General features: G+C 42.0%; 1 protein-coding gene across 3 annotated transcripts in view; it reads right to left on the reverse strand.

Annotated features, from left to right (window-relative positions):
* ADIPOR2 (adiponectin receptor 2) overlaps window positions 1-25,619 on the reverse strand; it is a 66,159-nt gene that overhangs the window by 35,949 nt on the left and 4,591 nt on the right. The window contains exons 2-3 of one of the 3 annotated variants that reach the window (XM_039496962.1): window positions 8,556-8,659; window positions 7,891-7,951 (exon numbers count right to left, since the gene is read on the reverse strand). The exons of 1 other annotated variant lie outside the window; for it this stretch is intronic. The gene's annotated coding sequence lies outside the window, so the exon portion shown is untranslated. The remainder of the gene's footprint in view (window positions 1-7,890; window positions 7,952-8,555; window positions 8,660-25,619) is intronic. One more of the 3 variants, XM_039496963.1, reaches the window with a different exon arrangement.

Here is a 25,619-nt window from a genome sequence, read left to right on the forward strand (position 1 = left end):
CATTCCTCATTGAGATTCCATTTAAAGAAAAAAGGTTTGCAGTTGCCATGATACAACCACTGAGCGATCAACCCTTCTTAGTGACTTATTCCGATACCATGGTGATAGTCACAGTACAAGAACCTAGACAGATAAACTAATGAGCTCCTGCTACAGTTAACCCAGCTTCAGAAAACTGCCTACAGTCAAAGAGCGACAAAGATGTGACCTCCAAAGATTAATTGGACCTTATAAAATCCTGTCTACACTAATATTTAGCCAAGTTTATTACACAGTTAATGACATGCCAGGCTCTACTTATGGCCTACAAAGACACAACATGGTTAATACTCCAGTAGTCACTATGGTAAGCGAACAACATGTCACCTTTGGCAGTAGTTTTACCTGATACACGGTTGCCTTCCTGTAATCGGGACACAATTATGCAGCATATTTCATATCCCTTAAGCAGTTTAACCAGACTTGTAAATTTGTGGATGTAAATATTCTGTCTAGCGTGGATGCATGTATTCAGACAAAGGTGTTTATAATCAATCTAGCTTATTCCCATATACTGGCACTAATAAGCGGTCACTGGTCTCGGGCCCCCTCTCTGAGGGGATACCAGTCTATTGCAACTGGATCCAACTGCTGAATCCTACTTACTGCTAAGCCCCACTAGGTCTGGGTAGTGACCAATCACAGTTCCTAGCTCTGGGGGTCTCGGGCACACTCCCAGATGCAGACACTGGCATCCTTCTTTGGCTGTGGAGTCCCACAATCTCGCCATGTCAAGCCGGGAACCAGTGCCTGAGCCCCAGTAGCTTAGACACATTCTCCAACAGAGTCCATCTGGCAGTGGGAGCTCTAGATTTCTAGTTAACCAACTGAGAAACAATGAAGGAGTGGCAGTAAACAAGTAACACAGGCTTAAGCCTGCTCTATACTTAAAACTTAGGCTGACATAGCTATGGTGTGTAAGTTCATATACAAAGTCTGTGCTGTGTGTCCCCCTCGGGGAGGGGCCACTGCCTGTGCTGTGTGTATCCTGGAGGACGGGGGGTAGGGAGAGAGAAGAGAGCATAGAGCTGTGGCCGCTGGAATTAAGTGATAGGTCATTCACTTGCACTGCCCTGCTCCTCTGCCATCTGTGGCTATTATGCTGCCTCTACCTCGCCATGGAGCCATCGCTGGCCTTGCTTCTCAGGAGCCTCCTGCTGTCCTGTGCAGGGGAAAGCCCGGCCCGGGGCAGATCTGGGTGGGGGTGAATGTTGGGGTGTCCCCCTGTCCATCGTGTGCTCAGGTAGGCAGAGCACACCCCTAGCACCATCCCATGTCCTGTGGAGACACCCAGAACCAGCCCCATGTGTCGAGGGACGGGGGGGAAGAGTCAGCTCAGGACAAGCCTTTGGATCTGCTCAGGAAGGAGAGGAGGCAGCTGCTGTTCTGGACACCTCCCTGCTGTCAGGATGTCACCCCACAGCATCCCCCCACCACCTTGGATGAAGTTTGCAGCAGGAGGGAAGATGCTGCCCCTTCTCCCCACCGGTGGCTCTGGCCCTTTGTGGGCTCACGGGGTCCAGTCTGTGCTGCAAGTAAGTGGCTCATGAGGGGACTCAGGCACTCATGTGTTGCCTTGAGTGCCCTTCCCCCCCAACCCCGTATGTGTGTCTTCCAGACCCCAGCAAACCCCCCCACTCCTGCCACCCAGCATGGGGCAGAAGCTGGCTTCTTGCCCTTCGTGTTTGTGCCCTTGCCCAGGGTACTGTCCCTTCCATGCACCTTGGCGGTGCATTTCCAGCCTATAGATAGATAATTTATTGGGCTACTAGGCCAAAACTAGCCCAGACTGGGCTACTTTTTAAGTGACTTTGGGCTATTAATGCAGTAGAAATTTGGCGGCCACTTTTGCTTATTTCAGCCTTACCACCGCTTTGCTGGTATAGGAATACCAGTATACCAGTATACTATATCAAGTAATTTACTGGCCCCAATCTTGCAAAGTCACACCTGTTATGTTACCCATGGCCTGGTTATAATTTTTGGTACTGGTAGAACTATTTCAGTTTGGGTTGAGGGAAAGGATAGTTATACTTCCAATTGAGATAGTTACACTGGTACAACCCTCTTAGGTTTGGTCTACACTGGCTGGGCGGGGGGTGGGGGGGAGGGGTGTTGAGAATCGATCTAAGATACGCAACTTCAGCAACAAGAATAGCATAGCTGAAGTCGACACATCTTAGATCAACTTAGAATCACTTACTTCGCATTCTCGCGGCGCGGGATCGACGGCCGCCGCTCCCCCGTCAACTTTGCTTCCGCCTCTTGCCGAGATGGAGTTCAGCAGTCGACAGGAAAGCGATCTACACTACACGCAATAAATTGATCCAATCGATCGATCGCTTCCCGCCAATCCGGCGAGTAGTGCAGACGCACCCTTAGTGTTGATATACAGTTATATCACTAAAAAGGTACCTTATGCCTAAATAGCTTATGTGATAAGTCTGGTTCAAACTGTGAACGCCATGTTTCAAGACTGTTTTCTGATTGTAACTTTTGCTCTGCGTTGAAATCTCCATGTTGGGTTAAAATATTCAGGTGGTGTTGAAAACTAGTTTCATCTTGACAGGGTCAGTCTGTTCTAGATATTGTATGCTCATGCTAGATTCTGCTGGTATAAACTGCACCCACACAGTAGCCTTTTGCTGGTACAGGTATGTTGGTCACAGATCACATCCCTGATCAACACAACTATGCTAGAAAGAGTCCTAGCTTAGACCTGGCCTCCTTGGTAAATGGCTGTGTTATGGGGGGAAAAAAAAAGAGATGCTGGGTAGGAACATTTTGGGAAGATCAAACACCTTTTAGCAGTACCCAGCATCTCTTTTCCTGCATAACACAGCCATTTACCAAGCAGGCCAGGTCTACGCTAGGACTCTTTCTGGCATAGCTGTGTTGATCAGGGATGTGATTCCTGACCAACATACCCATACCAGCAAAAGGCTACTGTGGGGGTGCAGCTTATACTGGCAGAATTTAGCATGAGCACACAAATCCACACTAAATCCAAGAGCGTGGAAGTTGAGCAATTAAGGAAGTGATTTTCAGTCTGCTTAAATTTGTTTTGTTAACATTTAACTTCAATTACTAACTTTTGTAGCTAAAGTCTGAGCTCTTGCACCTTACATAAAGGGGCTAGATTGTTGAATCTTTACATCTAAGCCTCCCAATTAGATGTCCTCCAGCAAAACCAGACTCTATATTCTTAATACTTAAAAGTAAAACCAAGCAGGAAAAAAGCTTTTAAAAATCTTTAAGTTTTCTTTATACATTATAAAGAAAAAAAGGTACAAGACCAATTGTTAAATTCTTTGGAGGTCACTTTTAACAATCTGGAACAAATAAAAACCATGTCTATCTCCCACCCACTCCTCTGCCCCCAGATAAAGAGGCACATCTACAAAATAAAGAGCTCTGCCTCCAGTAAATTGTCAGTGTGTCCAAACAGCTGCTTTTGTAACCTGTAAATTGTCAGTGGACACTGCGGGCTAAGCAATTCCCAGCAGGCTGTCCAGGCAGACAATCAAGCATATTCAGAAGCATTCAGACCCAAAGAAAGGGAAAAAACATGGACCTGTCTACACTAAAAATGCCTCTAGCTGAGGGGACCCAACTATATTGTTACCCCACTCCCACCCCCCGACAGGTGGGCAAACCGTATGGGAAATTGGATCTTCAGAGTTTTATTGGCATCTCATGTCCAAAGTTAGTCAGTTTGGGAAAGCCTAAATTAATGTCCTGTTTACAGTACAAATTGGAGGACTGCTGTAACAGTTATACTTTGCTGTACACTGGACCCAAGAGACTAAAGTTTTGTCACAGAACATGCTAAAAATGGGAAATAGACATTCCAATTTCCCCCACACTGTCTCACCAATGTGCCTCAACCCAGGCCTATGGGGACTTATTCTAGAGCAAGAGGAAAGTTCAGTCTCCACCTTTGACTCCCTTTTGATAGTAGTTGAGATAACTAGTTGTGATAATCTCCTCTGGGAACCCAGAACTGTAAGCCACTGTGTTAACTCCTCTGCCTGAACAAGAGAGAGCTTTGCTAGAGATTAGACTGACTGTCAGCTCCCTGCCACACCAGTCTGTCCAGTTCACCAGAAAAAGCCAAGATTCCGCCAGTATTAAACTTGGCCTGCCGGCAAACAGTGAACCCCAGTTCCCCAGAGACATCTCACTGGATACTCTCAGAAATTAAATTTGATGGCTCCAAAGAGACCAAGCACACACCAGCCTTTTAGATTAGTAGAAGACTCACCCTTTACTTCAACATAACAGCACTAACGGTTTTCAGTAAAATTAAAAATAAGTTTATTAACAAAGAACAGAGATTTAAGGGACACCAGGCAGAATACGAGAAAGAAAAGGTTACAAAAAACAAACAAACCAAATATTACACACTTTCTTGTGCCTAAAAGTGAATTCTAACAAGCTAGATCTTTGACTAAAAACAATTTTTCACTAATAGCAACTATCAACAGTTCCTGCCCTTCAGGCCAAAAGGATCCACGATTCACAGGGTGCTGTTAGTTATCCATCACTTAGAGAAAATAGTTAAGGGGTTCTCTCTCCCTTTTTGTAGTCCAGTACCAGTTACGGTGGATAACATACAATGATTTAAAAAAAAATTATTTAAATCAGATATTTTTTTATAAAATGGTTTTTGAGGAAAAACCTATCTAAAAATAGTTTTAATTAAGATACATTATAGCTCAAAACACATCACATTGTGGAATAGGGATTATAAATTCTAATTCTCTAGTACGAGACAATATATTCATGTAATGTTTAGTAAAGGAGTTCCAATAGTTCATGGATTAGGGACCCAATCTTATGGGGTTCCAGGGGCTTCTGTATAGATTTAGGTTCATCTTTCTATCTACACAATGGGACTCAGTGCTCAGTCTAGAAGATACCAGAGATGCTTAGTTTTGCAGTTCTCAAACTGTGGATTTGTCTCTCCAAAAATAACATGCTTGTTAACAGCAAAAATGTTTTAAATAAATAAATAGAGAGGTGAGAAATAACAGACCTCAACCCTATTGTCCCTCCGCAAATTTGTGTACACAGAGTCAATCCTTTACCTTTCTCTCTAAAAGTGCAGTTTCAAAAAGTTCAACGAATAGAAGATTGTTGGGGGCGGAACAGATCTGGACAAGGAGAAGGAATCTGGAGATAAATGTGAGAAGGGGGGGACATGTTTGCTTTGTTAAAATATTATATGTTTGCTGTTGAAGAAAAAAATCCAGAATACTTAACATGGTTATTTTAGTTAAATAAAACAATTTAAATGTCTGTCTGGTGATGTTCTCCTCCTAATACAGCATGGCAAGAAAATCCTCCAAATATTAATGATTAACCTGTTGAATTGGAGATAGTTCATCTCCCAATGACTTCATAAATATCTGCTTCAATTGCCTTTAGTAAATGAAATAACCAAACAATCATTCATTTTCTAATATAGCTGTAAAACTAATCTGAAAAGTTTTCAAAATAAATCACTTTAAAAATGTATAGTGTGTACCTTCTAAAAATGAAACTTGCATCCACCTCCGAGTTGTGAAGAAAATATATTAAGTTTATAACAAACAACAAGAATGCACTTTTATGTAGAAAACCATGAATAAATCAAGTCTTCCTGACTAGTGATTTAAATGATGATTTAAATCAAATCCACCATGAAATAAACCTCAGAAGAGGGGCCTCCCTGAACTAAAACAGCCTGTAAATGTACTGGAGCAGAATGGCCCAAGTTGTTATCCATTACAGAGGAGAAACTCTGCCAGCGGGGTTCTCTCATGAAAGGTGGATCCCAGCTTTCTGAACTGAACATGTGGGTGAGAAATGTTATTAGACAGGAAAGTAACTTGTTAATAAGTATAGGCTAAATATTGCATTTTTTTTCCTTTTACCTGTAGCCTTATGTTTCTAAACCCTTGTATTTGCTTTTATTTGAATCTCTATTTCTATCTTTAGCTCTGTTAAATAAACTTCAAACTGGTTTTACTACAGACCCGTCTAAATGCTTTATGCTAAGGAGAGTGTAGAACTGAGGTGAAATCAGTGAACCAGGGTGCAGGCAGAGGATCGGTGTACATTATATGCGTCCGTAAGATAAGGGACTGGTAACTCAGTGTAGGGTATTCACCCACGAAAGCTTATGCTCCAATACGTCTGTTAGTCTATAAGGTGCCACAGGACTCTGTCACTTTTTAAAAAGTGTGTTGTATAAACAGTTAGCCTACAGAGGGAAACAGAAGGGCTCATGAAACCCAGAGCAAAGCACCTGGGTTGCCAGCAGCTGGTGGCCGGGGAGTTTCCTCTGGGGGGGTATATACAGGTCTCCCACCTCCCCCACCACCCAAACTACTGTAAGCAGGTGGAAGCAATTCACTCTGGACACCTGAGGTAACTAAAATTGTCAAAGTGCAAACATGCTCCCTCCGATTCATTAAAGAATATCAGCCATTTCCTCACTGGAAGACAGTGTGCCTGGATACCATCAGATTAGGCCTGAATAAAGACTGTGAGTGGTTGGGTCATTACAAAACCTAAACTTAATTTCCCCAATACTAAATTTCTCCCTACTGTTACTCACACCTTCTTGTCAACTGTCTGTAGTGGGCCATTCTCTTACCACATCAAAAGTTATTTTTCCTCCTTTGGTATCCTGCTGTTAACTGATTTCTCGTTAGGCTGACCTCACACTTGGTAAAGCAACCCTCATCCTTTCATGTATTTCTACCTGCTCCTGTATTTTTCACTTCATGCATCTGATGAAGTAGGTTCTAGCCCACAAAAGCTTATGCCCAAATAAATTTGTTAGTCTCTAAGGTGCCACAAGGACTCCTTGCTGTTTTCACACAGCCACATTCACTCTGGTCTACAACTTTGCCACTGGACAGAAAGATCCTAAAGGTTCTGCCACTTCAGTCAGAACCAAGGTGACAGCAATATTGTGGAAACAGATTTGTTCTACACAGAAATTGTATACTCTACAGTGAGTGGGCACGCAAACCATCCTAAAAATACCTTATACCAAGTTTGTTGAATTACCAAATGAAGGCACTCAAACCAATTTAAGAATGTCCCCACACAGGAGTTGCAACAAAGTAAATCAATTTAGAAGATTTAGTCAAATGGGTGCAGTTTCTGTATAGTTTCAATTAGTGGCCACTCTTCCACTTGCACACTAGCATTCTTCAGAGAAGAAGAATATAATCCATCTCAGGACGATTTGATTTCCCAAACTAACTTGATTTGGGAAATTGAGAGTTTAGAGTTAATGCCAGTTGATTTTTTTTAAGCCTCCTCTCTGCTCTGCCCCACTCTTCAGAAGTAATACTGGTTGCAGGGACAGCAATGCATTTTACCAGCACAGCTCTAGTTATGAGAGCTAGGACCAGTGTGGTACTGTTAACTGGTTCCCAAGCAAAACATTAAATTAATCCTTTATAACTTGAAGCTTCCACTGTCCTGCCACAGAGGGAGCAGGACCCTAGTATGTATGTATATATTGGGGGGGGGGGGAAGAAAGAGGAGAAGAGGTGGGAAAACAAGAACTTACTTGTTCTGGTATATAAAAAGAGTTGTGCTAACAAGCAGCAGGTAAAGTAACTAGTTCCAGGACTTCATGCATTTATCAGTCTACCTCCAAATCTCTGTCAGTCACAATCATGTTGTCTACTTAAAATCTAAACAATGCACAACCTTATTAGTTAATTTTTATTTTTTAAGATGTTCTGATGAGGTGTCTGAGCAATTCACAAAGATAAAGAAGTCTTATAAGGGGCAAAAAAATCTAGAATCACCAATTAAATCATCCAAACAAGTCAACCAACCTACCTTACTCGCTGCTCAAAGTGCTTGACAAGCTCAAGAAGGAAGGAAACAGCCCCAGCCTCGCCTAAACAGATACCACAGATGAATTTTGGCTTAGCTTAGGTTCAGGAAAGCGCAGTTCAGTGTTGTGAGCACTCAGTGAAGAAGGCCCATAGGATAATCAAATTCCAGCTCCTACCCATCTCAAGTACAGCAATGGAAGATAAAGCAGAAGGTGCCTCAATGCAGATAGGCACAATATTTGAAGCTTTATTTTAAGTCAGTGCTAGAGTAAACATGATACACAATCCATCCCTTTTATTCCACCATCTCCCATCCAATAAGGGATTTCGGAAAGGGGGTATAACTCCTTGCATCCATCCACTCAACAAAATTTCTGTTCCAGTACAGTTAGAAGTATCTAATTTTATTACTACTGTTTGTGAGACCACAGTTCTGGCAGTAGGAAGTCTTATAATAGATCAAATGTAGAACTGTGTAGTACTGTCTACACTAACCACATACGTATTAGAACACAAACATCTCTAATCGTACCCAATAGCCATAAGATTCTGAAAAGCATTTCTAGTATTTATAGTTCAAGCAAGTGGCAATATACTGCCCAAAACTTTGGAGCAGTCCACAGCAGGAGGAGCAAAAATAGGAGATTTGAATATTGAGATCGTTACCTCTAGAAGAGAGTTCTGGCTGCCACAGCTCCCCAGTCTTCAAAGTTGATATGTCTTGATTCCCTACTCAAACTTCTAATACAATAACAGTTCGGCAATGGCATCTAAATATAGAAGGAACGCCTGTGATGTTTTATCTCACACTATCCATCTGTGGTTTTTAAATCACACGATAAAAAGCTTGAGAGATCACACAGGAGAAAGACAGCTTCCTCAAGTATGTTGAGGAAAGAGAATAAACTAAAATGAAGCAATGCAAAAAAAAAAAACACGTCATCTCTAATCTGTTCAAAGTGCAAGGGGTGGGAGTTTGGGTTTGTCTACCAGACAAACGCCACGGGCATGGAACACAGAATGAACAAGGAAAAGAGAATTGATTGGATAAGCTGCTGAAAAGTCATTTTCCCTACATTTTAAATACTCAGTAGCTGGGCCCCGGTATACAGAGTGTTTTTTTTTTACTGGTATAACTATTTGTCAGGGCGGGTGTTTTTCGTTGTGTTTAAATCAACATGGTTATACCAGCTCAACCCCCAGTATGAACAGTTCTATTAGTACAGGGGTAGTCAACAGGCAGACCGTGGGCCAAATCCAGACCACCACCTTTGAGTGGACCGCAAAGGTCAAATGGGCTGAAGCCGAGCCAGGGTTTGAACTGCGCCCACTCCCCAGCGCAGCCCTCTCCCCCCCAGCATGGGGTCAGTAGAGTGGGCTGGGCTGCAGGGTGCAATATGTCTCTGGGCAGCTGCTTGTGCAGCCACAGCCCCACCAGCTCCGTTCTCCGCCAGCTGGCAGCAACATAGAGATGGAGCGAGTGGGCCATGTGGGTAAACAAGTAGGTGCCGGCATCCAGGTTCAGTGAGTGAAGCAGCAAGAGCCACTCCAGGCAGGGTGGGCAGGAGGCTGGCAGGCAATAGGGGGCAGCTGACATCACGGACCCACCAATGCCATGGTTCACACAAATTTTTCATGACTACACAACGTAGGGAGAGCTCAGCTGTATGACTGATAAGCAGCTGCAGGACAGTGATAATGTATGTAATTCTGGGAGAATGAAAGCAAAATGGAGATGTTGACCCTCACTGTCAGTGACTAATGCTGCAAATTATATTTGTTTGCTAAATTTTGCATAACATGGATTAGACCAAAGGCAAAGTCTTCAATGAAGACTGAAAATACTCAAGCAGTTGTAGCTAAGGGAATTGGATATGGAGCACCAGTGTGACTCTAGCACTGATAATAGTTTTGTTTATGTATTAAAACATACTTTAATTATGAAATAATTGTGAAATCGTTGATTTGTACTTGCTCAGTTTTGTTTTTCAGATGGGGGTGGTTTGCTGGATGTTTTGGAATGGATTTGTATTGTAATAATGAGGAAGATTATATGTAACTGGAATTACTGGTTACCACCCTAGAGTTAAGGTTAAGGTTGAGTCAGAAGTTTTCAGTTCAAACATGAGTTTTATATTTATATTTTAAAAAAGGAGTCTTAATAAAAAGGCAAGAGACACGCAATGTCAGTTTTCTGGTTTGATACAGAAAGAATATAAAAGTGTTCAGCAAAGCTACAAAAAGAGTTCCAAAATGGGTTGCCTCAACTATTTTCAGACATTCTTTGACAGGAAACTAAAGCACTCTTGGATATATTCTGTGCCGATTAATAAAATAGTAGTTCTACATTAGGTCCTGTTTCTTTGTGTCATGATTTTTCACTTTTTCTGCCATAAAGAAATGTGACAAGCCAAACCACTGAGTGCAACAGTGATGCTGGAACAGCTGCTCAAGCTAAAAACTCCATCTGGAGGTATATGTAAGTGAGAAGACTTCCCCATCAAATCTCTCTGTGGCCTAGAAGAAGTTCCCTGAACTTGGAAAGAGACTGATTTCAAACCTTACCCTTAATAACTAGATTATAATCCCATGTACCTCACTATTATTATTGACCAAGGTCATTGAACTCCAATCTGTTTTTAATAATAGACTATGGGGAAAAACAAGGACACAATTATATGTAAATTATAGCATGTCATACAGGTATCTCATGTTTCAGTCACTGTCATCAACTCCTCCCCGCAAGTAACTTTGTAGACCTAACCACTGCAGTACAAACCCATCTCAAAACACTAGGAAATAAACCTTAGTGACAGCTAAAATTGAAACAGGATGCACTCCACCAACTCAAGACCTGAGATAAAAAGACTTCTCTGAACTCTGTGCCACTTTCACATTGCACAGAGCAGTGTTTTGTAATCTTTTTGATACAAGAGACCAGCTTGCTGCCTTCCTAAACTGTGTCAGGGAGATCTTAGGGACCAGCACCAATCCAGACTGGTCATTGGGGAGGACAGGGGACCAAAAAACAAAAACACACCACCACTAGCCTAGCGCACTCCCACACTTCATAAGGCTTTCTCTGCAACCTCCACAGATACCAAAAAGCAATATGCACACCAACTTCAAACTTGCACTCTAGCACAAAAGTTTACTCATAAGCTCAATACTGTTTAGGCAAAACAGCTTCCTAAATATGTGCAATGTGTGACCGTCAGATTTGAGGAATATGAGGTATGCATTGCTTTTTGTGATCTGTTGGAGGTTGAAGTGAAGGGTTCTAGAGCAGGGGTTCTCAACCTTTTTCTCTCTGAGGACCCCCTCAACATGCTATAAAAACTCCAGGGCGCAGCAGGGGGCACCTCAGGCCAGGGGCCTTGAGCAGAGGCGTAGTTTGACTTCTATTTGAGGGGGACAGGGGTCAGTGGGGCTCAAACCACCCCCACATGGTAGGGTCCAAGGAGAGAGTGCCACCTCCACCCCCTGACTCACATCAGCAGGCCACCCAGCCTGTCGGGGGGGGGGGGTGGGTGATGCAACCAAAAATTATAACTCAAAGGTGGGGGGCTTAGTTCAAAACATTTGAAAACATCTTAGGGTGCAGAGAAGGGGTAGCTAGGGGCTGTGTGCAGGCAGGGGAGTAGCTCAGGGTGCAGGGAGAGGGGTATAAGGGTTGTGTGCTGGGAAGACTACCCTGAGGTCCCTGTTTCTGGAGGGGTCTGCCAGCCACAGAGCCAGGTCTCCCCACCCAGGGGACTCTTATGAGCTGCCTCTGCAGGAGCAAAGGGGGCTGAGAGATGAGAAGCAGCTTCAATCAGGGGCACCAGGAGGAGAGGAGGGAACACTGCTGCTGCCTGCTCATCTTCCCGCCTCCGACCTGGCCAGGGGGCGGGGAAAGGAAATGGGGTGGGGAACTGTGGAGCCCTCCCCAGGACTGCCTGCTCTTGCATTGCAGTTGCGGAGGGGGGGGAGGGGGGCGAGGGGAGTGGGGGAATGCCCTCCATGTCCCCAACTCTGCCCATGGGCTCAGGGCTTCTGTCCCACAGGGAGCACCAGGGCTCAGGGATTCAAGTCTGTGCCTTCCAGCTTCAGCCCCACGCCTCCCAGCTTCAGTCCAGTGGGGGGCACCGGGGAGGTAGCACTGCAGATTGGGGCTTCAGACCTTTGCTGGGCACCAGAGCTTCAGCCCCATGCCTCCCAACTTCTGTGCTTCCCCCCACCCCCCGTGGAGCTGAGGATCAGGGCTTCAATTGTGGGGCTCTGCAGCCCCTTTGAAAGGGCTCATGGACACCCCCATTGAGAACTGCTGTTCTAGAGCAGGGGTCCCCAATGCGGTGCCCACGGGCACCATGGCGCCCAAGGGGGCATCTTAATGCGCCCACGTCCTGGCCTCCGGGAGAGCACCCGCCGAAATGCCACAGCGGTATTTTGGCATGGACGCCTCTCGCTGACGCCACTTGCCATTGACAAGCAATGTCACTGAGAGGCATCGCCCCTGAATTTCGGCGGGGACGCCTCTCGATGACATCGCTTGTCGACGGCAAGCAACGTCATCGAGAGGCGTCCCCGCCAAAATTCGACGGCATTTCGGCGGGTGCTCCACTGCCGCAGTGGTCCTTCGGCTGGCATCCGCCAGCCAAAAAGGGTGGGGACCACTGTTCTACAGTATCATCAGCAATGCAGTGAGCAATGTGAAACCAACAAAGAATATAAGAGATGACTTTTCCTTTACGTCCATGCATTTCAGGTTTTGAATTGATGAGGGTTGCCCTTATGCAACCTTAACTGCCACTAACTGAAGTTTGTGTGGGTTTGTATTAGGGACTGCAGTATCATTGGAGTTGCAAAGTATACAGAGCACTTAAAAAAAACAAAAAACACCACACACACACACACACACACACACACTTACTTGCAGGCCAACTTGAGACCACCTTTTATGTATATCCTCACCTCAGCCCAGGAGAGGGGAAGTAAAAAACTTTTGGAACAGAGCAGAAAAGGACTATATGTATAAATATCTCAGAACAGAAAAGGAAAGTTGGAACAGATGTGACAAGAGATCATTAAAAACACAAATAATAATGTAGTAGTTTGATAAGTACCAGCCACATCCCTATCTAGAGTTCATACAATAGGTTTCTCACCCCAGCTGTCTGTTGACCACTGACGATGGAAAGCCTTGGTACTCTCAGTATTCCAAAAAAATCAGCTGGACTTGTTATCACTACACTGAAGGGAGAACAAAACCTTTAAGCTAAGTTGTCTGTCCTTCATGCTATTCACCAAAAGAGCCTGGGACTTTGTCTATATTTCAAATGAAGGACTCAACTGACTGCCAAACTGATTTCATTCTTCTCGCAGGCAAAACTAGTAGAATGCACTTCCTGTGACTTTCCTTAGCAATCTGTATATGCAGTCAGTGTAACATTGACACATACCCATTAAATGTCACATCCCTTAAAAAAAAGTATGACCTCCAATTCAAGATCAAGAAATCCACATGCTCTATAATTCTCTCCTTTTTCATTATGTTTGCTGACTCACTAATTTGAGAGTGCCAGTAACTCGTAGTCACAGTAACAATACAGCCATTAGGCAACATTCCACTGAAAGACAAATAATACAAATGGGTGTTAGTCATCCCCAAGATGTCACCATTATTGCTAGACCACAGACAGTCTCTCAAGTTATTCATCTGTAGCAGATGTTTACCTACTACCAAGAGCTACTTCTCTCCTAGAAGGGATAATATAAAGTTAGAATCATAGAATCAGAATTCAAGATCAGAAGGGACCATTATGATCATCTAGTCTGACCTCCTGCAAGATGCAGGCCACATAAGCCGATCCACCCACTCCTTTAGCAAGCGACCCCTGCCCCATGCTTCGGAGGAAGGCGAAAAACCTCCAGGGCCACTGCCAATCTTCCCTGGAGGAAAATTCCTTCCCGACCCCAAATATGGCAGTCAGCTGAACCCCGAGCATGCGGGCAAGACTCTCCAGCCATACCCTCTGGAAAAAGGTTATATCATATCATTGATCCATTGTACTATTTACCAGTGTGGCACTTAATTGACCTATTGACTAAGCCCGTTATCCTATCATACCATCTCCTCCATAAACTTATCTAGCTTAATCTTAAAGTCATGGCGGTCCTTCGCCCCCACTGTTTCCCTCGGTAGGCTGTTCCAGAATTGCACTCCCCTGATGGTTAGAAACCTTCGTCTAATTTCAAGCCTGAATTTCCTGACTGACAATTTATATCCGTTTGTCCTCGTGTCCACATTAGCACTGAGCTGAAATAATTCCTCTCCTTCCCTGGTATTTATCCCTCTGATATATTTAAAGAGTGCAATCATATCTCCTCTTATCCTTCTTTTGGTTAAGGAAAACAAACCGAGCTCTTCAAGTCTCCTTTCATACAACAGGCTTTCCATTCCTCGGATCATTCTAGTGGCCCTTCTTTGTACCCGTTCCAGTTTGAATTCATCCTTCTTAAACATGGGAGACCAAAACTTGGTCTATCCTATATGATCACCTCATTTTGTTTCTCCTCCCCGCACCCATTGCCAAGGGCACATACATGGAAGTTGTTCAAGTATTCCGCTTATTTGAATGGATGACATTTTAGTATGTTTACCGATATGTGCTGAATGTCCTCCCAAAAAGCAACATTATGTGTTATTTACAGTACATTTACAACTTTAGGTGGGAATGTGTTGATAAACTCTTAGGTGCAGCTGTTGGGATGTAGATTGCGTATTGGTAAAGGTATTAGAATTTGGAATTTTACCTTCTGTAGGTCTTCAAGAGATTATGTGAATAGAACATTCATGAGTCTAACTGCTAGATAAATGCTAAGACATTTACATAAAGAACTACTGAGGCAGAGAGAATTAGTCATGGAGCTTGTAATCATGTTTTGTTTGTTGCAACAACTTTATTGTGATGTGTGACAGGAGATTGATTTGGACTGTCTAAGTTTGATACAACTACATTAAAGAATCAGCTGAAAGGGATTGGTATCAAATAGCATAAGAAGTTGTCTTCATCCACAGACAGTGTATTGTACAGTCACTGAATCACAGAAATGTAGAGCTGGAAGGGACCTCAAGAAATCATCAAGTCCAGTCCCCTGAGCTAAGGCAGAACTAGGCAAACCGTCCTAGACCACTCTGACAGGTATTTGTCCAACCTGTTCTTAAAAGACCTCCAATGATACTGATTCCACAACCTCCCTTGGAAGCCTATTCCAGTATTTAACCTGTTCTTTTCCTATTTTGGCTTTTGCACCTTCCCCTTATTAAATATTAAATTATGTTAAGTATCTGGTCACAAATAACTTTAATGCCTATTTTGCTTCAGTCTTCACTAAACACCTCAGCCTTCTTAATGTCATCAGTTATTAGCTCTCCTTCCCCCTTAAGTAGAAGACCCATACTTTCCTTCATCTTATGTATATAAAGAACCTCTTATTGCCTTTTATGTCCCTTGCTAGGTGTAACTCATTTTGTGCCTTACCCTTTTTCATTTTGTCCCTACACGCTTGTGCTATTCTTTCGTATATCTCCTTAGCAATTTGTCCGTGTTTCCACTTTTTGTAGGATTCCCTTTTGATTTTCAGGTCATTAAAGAGCTCCTGATAGGAAGAAACCAATATGGCCCTTTCCTTCCCACTGGGACAGTTTGCAGGAGTGCCTTTATATGGTCTTCTTCAGAAAGTCAGTCAGTCATCTCTCCTGAACTCCTTTAACCCTTAGAAGTTCTTCCAATGGGACCCCTACCTACCTGTTCGCAGTTTGTTAAAGTCTGCTTTTTTGAAGCATCCCTGCAACAACTCCAAGAACCTGCTTTCCAGTTCAGAAAGATCAGAAGTAGACCCAGGTTACCCACATGATGTATCAGTAAGGTCTGCACTATCAACCCTTAATCTCAGAGGATGTACTTTGGATTTATGCTAAAAGCATGCACCAATCTTGTGCATCATCTCTGTTCCCCTTGTATTGACCCTTTCATGCCATCCTTCCAAAGCATCCTTCTACACAATGAATACAGTAGAGTATTGACATACCTGATTATTCAACATCAGTTGAGCAAATGTTGTTAACAGATAATCTATATCAGAGATGGATAAAATGATAGGTGAGTTTGCCCTTATGACAGAGTGAAGGAAGTACCATAGCTCTGACATATCAGAACATACTATAAAGACACAGTTTGAACATAAATTTTACATCTAGAGCATAGAGCTAACACAAACATACAACACATCTTAACTGTCTTGGCAGCAATCCACCTCCTAATGAATGCTGATCTTTGGTGCGATTATTTCTTTCCTAGTCTTACCAAGCTTTAACACATTGCTACTACTCTGTTAGCCCTCCATTCCACATTGGCACAAGATTACCAGACATCCATGAGAATCCTACAAAAAAAGGAAAGGAGGCCTTGGTGTGTATGCACTCAAAGTGACCGCAGAGAACAAGGTTACTAGTAAAATGAAATAACTGGCCCTTTATGGCAGATGCAAAGTATCACCAACAGATTCCGGACCATCATGCTGGGCCTTTGGAGAGGAGTGAAAGAGAGAAAATATCAGATTGTCAAGAGTACTTAGTACTCCCTCTCCCCACCACACAACAGCCCAGAAATTGCCCCAATAAGAGATGTATTACAAATTAAGTAGCAGTAGGACACCAGCAGCCACCCTGGTGGTAGCAGAACAGTTAAAGAGAATGACAGACTTTTAGAATGCATTACCGTCATGTTATTTCTTTAACTCATATACAATCAGTGCTGCGGCCAGGCCTCAAAAAGTCTTTAGAGGAAGCAGAAAACACAAAGTGGAACTACAGAAACAGAGACAGCAGCAACAACCGCAAACATGAAAAACAGTACTGGATCTATACAGGCTGACAATTTGTATAAGGCTGTGTTCCTTATTTAAGCCATGAATCTTCCCCTGGCATCAGTTATAAAACTGGTCAGTCAGTCTCTTAACTAAACCCTCTTGCTGTCTTTAGTTTGCCTGTTCTCTTCAGGATAGTACACCTTTTTTCAGACCACAGGTCTTGTTCCCCATTAAGGGAGACAGGGCTAGAAAGCCAGTGGCTAGCACCTAGCCAATCGGTTGCTTAAGAAGATTTCCAAACAAGTTCTTCCTTTTATTTCTACAATAATGTCCCATTTATAAACAAGCGGTTTGCCTGAAAACTGAATCATGCAGAGAACCACAAGAAAGCAGATCAGATGGTTTATATGCCTGTTTTACATTTTTGTTCTATAGTTTTTTGGATGTGCACCAAACAGAGTATGTAAGCCCAAATCAATAAGCATACAAGATATGATGTTCCCCTTTAAAAGCTCTGTGTCTCATCCCCCTGACAGGAGGCAACATTCCACCACCCTTACTTAATGCAATGACAATGCAGAAAACATGGAGCTTAATAATATTATGGCCATCAACATATAGGCTAAAATATTAGCATAATTTAGGCCTAAGCCTTTAAATCATGCCAAACAGCAGATGCCGTTTCTGTGTTTCAAACAGAGGAAATGGATGTTGAATAACTATAACGGATAATTAGCTAGGCTTAGCCACAAATTCTTCCTAAGTTGTGAAGTCATTTCCTCTTACCTTTTTCTCCTATTTTATATGCTTTATGCCTATGAATCTGTAATAGAGCTAATCAGATCAAGATATGCTACTTGACACAAAATCAAGGTATAATGTTACTAGATAAATCAATCCAAAAAAACTCCATTTTAATTTTCTAAATAAAGGCATTCTGTAAAAGACCCCTTTTCAGTTTGAGGAAGTTTCATTGCATAGGCAACCTGACCACAGTCGAAATACAGTTGAACCCCAATTTTATGAACACTGATCTTATGAACAACCGGTTATGAGATCCATTTTTCTGCAGCTCAATGTGACTTCAATCCTTTAACCAGTGTTCAAGCAGCTGTACAGATTTGGCAGCAAAGATGCAGTTCTCTCAAACAGGAAAAAAACCCAGACACACTATACATTTGTTCACTGATAGCATATATAACAATAAGTTAACTTATGCACAATACCTAATATTAAATAGGGATATCATTGTACTGCTAATAGTTCAGAGCCTGGTGTCTAATTTAAAGAGAAATGTGATCAATCAAATATGGTACTAATGAATGTATATCTAATAAGATATTTGTTTTGTATTAAAGAATCTGATAAGTTCAAAAGGTATGTTGAGGAGTTAATGTGAAGCATAAATCTTTAAAGTGAACCACTCAAAATGCTATAAGACCTAATTAACTGTATGACAAACTGTTGCTCAGTTTCACATATGAACCATTCCTAACCTTACCACAAAATGTAGGAAACAAAGTATGGTACGGAGGAATGGACAGCTGTTCTGTATTATTTAATTAATTCTTATATCTACTGGACATGGATCAAGCAAATGAATGAAATTATTTTATATTGCTGCAGGTTGAACTATGAAACAAAGAACCATCCAGACATGACTATGTAACAACTATGTTCTAGCTTCAAAATTGACATTTCTGCAGATAGCTAAAGGTGCTGATGGAAAGAAGATGGACTCATGCAAAGTTTGTAGCCAAAGAACCACTTCACAAAGGGGTCCACCAAAAGTAACTTGCAGAAGTAGGCTCCTGATCAGAGCTAAGACTGCAGTTGTTGAACATGGCCCAACATGTCTTTCATAAAATGCTATAGCACAGGATGTTCTGGACAAAGATACTGGAATATTCCAGATGAACTTGTCAGAAACCATAAAGGACAGGCCTTATTTTCTCATTAAATGATAAGGGACAACTCGTATGTGGATTGGACATTCCAAGTCTTCCAAAAACATCCCTTTCTGACTGGCCATGTCACCATTGCTAAGAGGAAGAACCAGGCAACACTAACAAAAACAAAACAAAAATAAGGTACAAAATGTCCTGTGTTGATCAACATGTTGCTCCCTGAAATCGGAACATCTGGATAAGAGAGACTGAGCAACTGCTGCTGCCTAGCCAGCTGGAACACCCCCGGGTTGGAGACAACTAACACCTTGTTGCTGACAAGCACCTTATTAACTGTGTCTTTTAGAAGAGACCACTGCAAAATCTGGAAAGAGAATAAGAACATAGCTGTCATTAATTCCCTGAGTTACCTAAACGAACTCCCCCAAGAAACCAGCCACTATGAAGCTCATGAACTCACCTTTGTGCTAGTTCCAACTGATACTTATAAAAGTTATTTTGCTACTTATTTACCCAAGTGATGACCGTTATTTTGTTAGCAGCATTTAGCTTAACATATGTACCTGAATTAAAAGCCTCTGAATGACTACAATGTATGATGTGTACCTGCGTTTTACTAACTTGTTTAGTCTTAGTTGTCTAGGAGTTACACGAAATCAGTAAGTAATTGAGAGCACTGAATTTGCAGAAACTACTTACACTAAGCATAGTACTACTTGTCAGGAGAAAATATGCTTCCCTACAGCAAAAGTTAGTTGCAAGAAACCCTGAGTGCTTCAAAGAGTTCAATCTAAAAAAAATAAATAAATCACATTGTAGTCAAGAGAACTGATGGCTTTTTAGACAGATGGGAAGAAGCTTTAAATCGGCTCATAAGCTAAAGATTTTAGCACTGTTTCACTGAAGTGGCATAAGAGTTTACTGAACTGATGGAACTGCATAGAAATCAAAATTATTGTCATATTAAATTTTGGAATTAATGTATGACATTTGTGTGTGAACAAGTGGCAAACCTTGGCTATGAGAAACACCTGGACAGGTCAATTTTGACATTTTGATATTTAAGTAACTTGTCTATATTTCTAAATGCTACTTCGGAATTGTTTCAATTGATATGAGCAGTCTCATAATTCCAATGGCAGACAAGCTTGATTGAAGTAAATAAGGATTCATATTTACGGATCCATAGTTCCATATTAATACCAAAATCACCTGGCTCAGACTAGTCAGCATAGAACTAGGATAGAAGTTTGTACCAAGATTATGATAAGACCTTGAATTAAATTGAACTGATTTATTATTTCTTGAAAACTGCAATAACCAACGTTGAGTTCAATTTGACATTATCTAACCATTTTTATTTTGCTCTCTGGATTTCCCATTGTTTTAAAAACTATTGTGGCTAATAACCCTCAAAATCCATAATAATTCTCTAGTCTATACTTTAGCCAAGGAACACAGATCCAAAGAACAGCAAGAAACCCAATAGAGGTAACAAGTTAAAGTTCCAGGACACTTGAATGTGTTCTACAATTCAAGTCCAAGAACTCCACCAAACCAAGAGAGCAAGATGGTATTTAAAGCATTAGAAGCTTGGTATGATCCAGTACATTCATGGATTATATATGATATGCAGTTTGCACCTGAAGCAACCCACTATGAAGTGCACTGCAGTAGTAGACCTACATGTCAAAAGCATGCTTCAGTTACCAGTTCAAACAAATTAAACAATTTATTCAGAGAGCGATAAAAAAAGTTAATCTCAAATTTTTTAGTCACCAGGCTTCTTGCCCCAACTACTAGATAACTTCCCTTTTCAGACTGTAACCTGCCAATATTCTTGAGATAAAAGCCAGTCTTGGCCATGCCCGCATTGCACTGGCTTTCTGAAGAAACTCCACTTTCAGATTGGGAGGCCTAGATCTAGGCACTTTTACTAATACCAGAGTTTGACAGGCGCTAAAAAAAAAAAAAGCAATCTACTGATTAGATTCAAATGCATTATGTATATTAATTCTATAGAATCCAAGAGCTACCTAAAGAGTGCATATGCTTCTTTTCCTGCTCCCTAGATGTAAAGCCTCCACATTCATTGAATGTTCCACAGAAGGCAGCATGAATTCTAACAAAAGGCTTTGAATCAGCTGTATGGATCTTCATTACTGGAAGCTGTGCCCTAAGCCCCACTGCAACACTCCAAAGAATTCATGTAGATGAATCAAAACAGCACAAATGCGTACTCCTTCAGCAAAATCAGCAGGATTACAAGTGACATCAACGTTTAGCAAGCCAGGGTGGGTTCCATAATGCCCTCATATGGTATCACTTATCTGATAGCCAATTATATGAATGTGCACAATTGACTAAATAGTTAAAACATCAGGTCTCATTTTAGACCATGCACTTCACATATGTAACAGTATTTTAAGAGTGCCATGCTATTCTAGCAATAAGCAGATATCAATACATATAATTCAATCAGAGTAAGTGTTACCCTATTGCTGCATTATACCAGGACAAACAAAAACCATTCCACTCACTCAGAGCAAGAAAGAAGCTATCATTCCCACCCTGTTCCAGGGGTCCTTTGCCTTATGTTTCACTACATCTGGGTACCTGGCTCCAGATCTCCATCCTAGAGGCAGCACAAATGGCCTCATCTTTAAGCGAGGGGGAGCAGAACCCACAGTCCTCTGAAGGATAGGGAAAAATTACACCACAAGCAGAGAATCAATGAAGCGTTTCCTATCTGGGGAAAGCTTGATAACTGAGCTTTGAAGAACAGCTGGCAAGTTTGATAGAGCTGATAATCTAGAGAAGTGTACAGGTTAATTTGAAGTGGACACCAGGGGAAAAAATTATTAATTTGGTGACAAAAGAAATTGCAAAAAATTGGTTTTACGGGTGAGGAAAAACAGATTTGGTATAGGTGAAAAAAGAAATGTATCCATGTTTGCATGAACATATGAACAAGTATATATGGCTATATGTAAAAAGCAGGGGTTTTAATTATTTGCAGTTAACTCAAGCGATCAACGCAAAACAAAATTAACCAGATTTAAAAATAGTCATGATTAATTGCAGTGTTAAATAGAATACCAATTTAAATTAATATATTTGAAAACGTAGAAAATCAAAAATTATTTCAGACTATAAAGTGTACAGTGCTCACTTTATTATTTTTATTACAAATATTTGCACTGTAAAAAAGAAAATAGTATTTTTCGATTCACCTCATCCAAGTACTGTAGTGCAATCTCTATCATAAAAGTACTTGGATGAGGTGAACTGAAAAATACTATTTCTTTTGTTTTCTTTTACAGTTCAAATAAGTGTGCACTGTACACTTTGTATTCAGTGTTGTAACTGAAATCAATATATTTGAAAATGTAGAAAACATCCACAAATATTTTAAAAAATAGAATACCATTTATTGCATGCTTAATTTTTTTTAATCGCACGTCAGCTCTAGTTTATGTGTTACCTTCATTCCCTCCACCCCAGATCTCAGCTCACATAGAAGAGCAGGAAGAGGAGCTCAGACACCCCAAAAGGAGCATTTCCCCAGATCCCTGAACACATGGTGGGCAAAGAGAGGGGCTCAGACCCCCCTGCAAAGAACCAGGATTCCCCCAGATCCCAGCACATAAAGGGAAGGGGAGATTTCAGGTCTGACAGGCCCCCATCACATCTAAAATCCCCAACTCCCTCTGCTACTCACTGTTCTCCAACCCCTCCCATCTTCTCCCCTCTCATTCCCCTTAATCCTTGCCCCCTCCTCTAAGCCTCCGGACCCCTTTTCTCTCTCCTACCACTCATTCCCATAATACACCCATTCCTTGCTGCAGACCCAAACCCCTCAGCCCCTACTGCCTTTCTTGTACACCTAATCACCCCTCCTCTCCCAGTAAGCATTTTCATGTGTAATTTATTTTTTTTTTAAAGACAGTTTCAGCATCTTCTGATTATTTCGCTGTACTCATTACATTTCTCCAAAATAAAAAAAAATTAAAACAAATTTAAAAAAACAACAGGCTGATTTTTCCCAAATGTTTTCAGTTCATTCTCAGTTTTCCGTCCAGGGTGGATTTCAAAATTCAAGTCGCAGGCTCAGAGAGGCGTCCCATTCATCTCAATGAGATGTTCTCATCTGATAGAGAATACCCCCCATGGTGATTAAAATAGCCTGAAACAATAGCTACGAAACAAGGGAACTGCTTCACTCATGTCAATAGGTGTTCCCTTTCCCCCAACCCCAGGCTAGAATTTTTGATGTGTCAAACATACCTGTTCTCAGTTCCTGACCCCAGTCTCAGCTGTGTTCTTGGTGCACGCCTTTTTTAAGCTCTCCAGAGAGGGGCAGGGTTTACCCAGATCCTGGCTCACATGGGATGGGAGATGGGCTCAGACACCAAGAGAAAGGCAATCCCCTCCCAGACCCTGGCTCACAAGGGGAGCAGTGAAGAGAGAGTCACACTCCCAAAGATAGGCACGATCCCCCAAGATCATGGCACCCACACAGGGGAGGGACCAGGGCTCAGGAACCACTGGTGGGACAGATCCCAGCTCACATAGGGGGTAGGTAGAGAGATTCAGACCCTCCAGATAGGCAAGCTCCCCTAAGACCTGGCTCACTTGAAGAGGAGAAGGGGGTTAAGCACTAGATTAAGGCACACAAACAGTAGAGGAATGTGGGACCTGACAGGCACTCCCAGCCCCCTATAACTCACTTATGTCCCCTTCCCAGTGTCCCATCTCCTTACTCCCCAACGCCTCTCTCCCTATTCCCATCCTTAATCACCTTTTCCTCTCAGTATTTCCTTGCGTAATTTATTTTATTTTCAAAAAATAGTTTCAGTGTCCTCTGAATGTTCAGTTGTGCTCAGATTACATCTGACCAAAATAAAAATCTCCCTTTGATAGAGACAGATTGCGGAAACATGCCTCTCTTTATTTCACATTTCTGCCCTGGGGATTTCTGCTTCAGTAGATGATGCTCGGATCCAATGACCACAACATGTCTTTGAAGCCACCCAGGTCCTGTGATGTAGAAGTAGTTATCCAGAGAGTTAGCCTCTTCGCACATGCTCAGTAGGCACAGAAATCATAATAAGGCTTATGCCAAAAGAACAGGAGTACTTGTGGCACCTTAGAGACTAACACATTTCTTTGAGCATAAGCATCTGATGAAGTGGGTTTTAGCCCATGAAAGCTTATGTTCAAATAAATGTGTTAATCTCTAAGGTGCCACAAGTACTCCTGTTCTTTTTGCAGATACAGACTAACGTCTGCTACTCTGAAACATGAGGCTTATGATTAGCTTAATTGGAAAAGCAAAATCTTTTGAATTAAGATTTAAATTTGATTTCCCTCAAAGGGTGCATGTAATTTGGGGGTAACCATAAATCATGAGACACCCTGGTGTGATTAGCTGAGCCCTGGTTTGATCTCAATCTGTGAGCATAAAGAGGCTGCCAGAATCTCTCAACTTAAAGAAAAGCCATATTTCCCTCCCCTTCTTCCCCCCACCCCCACGGGCTGTATCCCCTTGGTCAAATGGCCCCAAATTTAGATCACTAACAGAACCCCACACCCCTAATTGAGACACACTACATTTCAAAGCAATTCAAGTAAACATGTAGATTTTACAGCACTTAGAGACAAGCTTTAAACAGAAAGCTTTCACTCTGCTATAGTTGTTTGTATTACAATAACAGTCGGGTGCCAGGTACTTTTGGCCAGTACTCCAGCCACTCCAAAGCCCTCTTTTTCCTTCTGTTAGCAGTGCCTAGTTTTATCTTCCGTTCTCAGAGGGCTTTGTTAGCCCTGCTAATAGCAAGTTACAGCAAGTGTCACATTCCCAGAGGACTCCATTAAATTTCATGGCCAAAGCGGAGTACTCTAATGATACTGAAATCCATCCTAATGCAAGATTTCCCTACGTGAACATAACTTCGTGCCAAGAATCCTGCACTGACCTATAGGTGTAAGGATGTGTTTCTACAAATGATCCTGCACTAACTCATGTGACCCCCATAAGCAGCTAGTCAGCATCCAAGATTCCCCATCATTCAAGTGCTTTTATTTTACTGAATGTTGTCTCAAACAGCTCTCAGAAAACTGGGGAGATCCTGATGGACTGGAAAGAAAGAGACTACTATTCCTCCATGAGGGATGTTTCACTACAGCAACACACACAGACCCATAATTCTAGAAAAGAGAAAAGGATCTCTTATAATGAATACATGCCACCATGCATACAACATCTTGTATATAATCTGCTCATCTTTATTTCATGGCTGTCTCACCTCTATGCCAGATGGTGTCTACTCAAGCAATACTAAGCAAGTCAACAAGTCTAGAGCCCAACATTTAGACTGTGAAAAATTGTTTTGTTTTTAGCCACTCCCTTCTTCCCCCACACCAGGATGTGACTCAAACACACAGTGATTTAGATATTCCCATGCAGTGTTGGAAATTCAAACAAAATAGTTTTACTCCTTCTTGGCAGACGTGGTGCTGACTACTAAATTAAATCATTAAAACTGAAATCTAAAAATCTGAGTTAACATGTGCAAGGAAAAAGGTTTCTCTTTTTTTTTTTTTTTTTAAGTATCAACATTGAAAGAGCTCATTTAAATTCCTGAGCTCCCTAACTCTGCCAGTGCTCCCCTGTTTAAATTCAGTTATTCATCACCTCACAAACCAAGGCCGTGTCTACACTACAGTGCTACAGCAGCACAGCTACAGGCTGCAACTACACCACTGTAGTGCCATAGAACAGATGCTTCCAACAGCAACAGAAGGGTTTTTCCATCACTGTAGGTAATCCACCTCTAAGAATTATTCCATTGACCTAGACACATACACACAGTAGATTAGGTCGGCATAGCTGTGGTGCTCAGGGATGAACTTTTTCACACCCTGGAACGCTGTAGTTACATTAAGCATAGACCAAGTCCAAGTGAAA

The sequence above is a fragment of the Mauremys reevesii genome, linkage group 1, assembly GCF_016161935.1.
Source record: "Mauremys reevesii isolate NIE-2019 linkage group 1, ASM1616193v1, whole genome shotgun sequence".
Lineage (NCBI taxonomy): Eukaryota > Metazoa > Chordata > Testudines > Geoemydidae > Mauremys > Mauremys reevesii.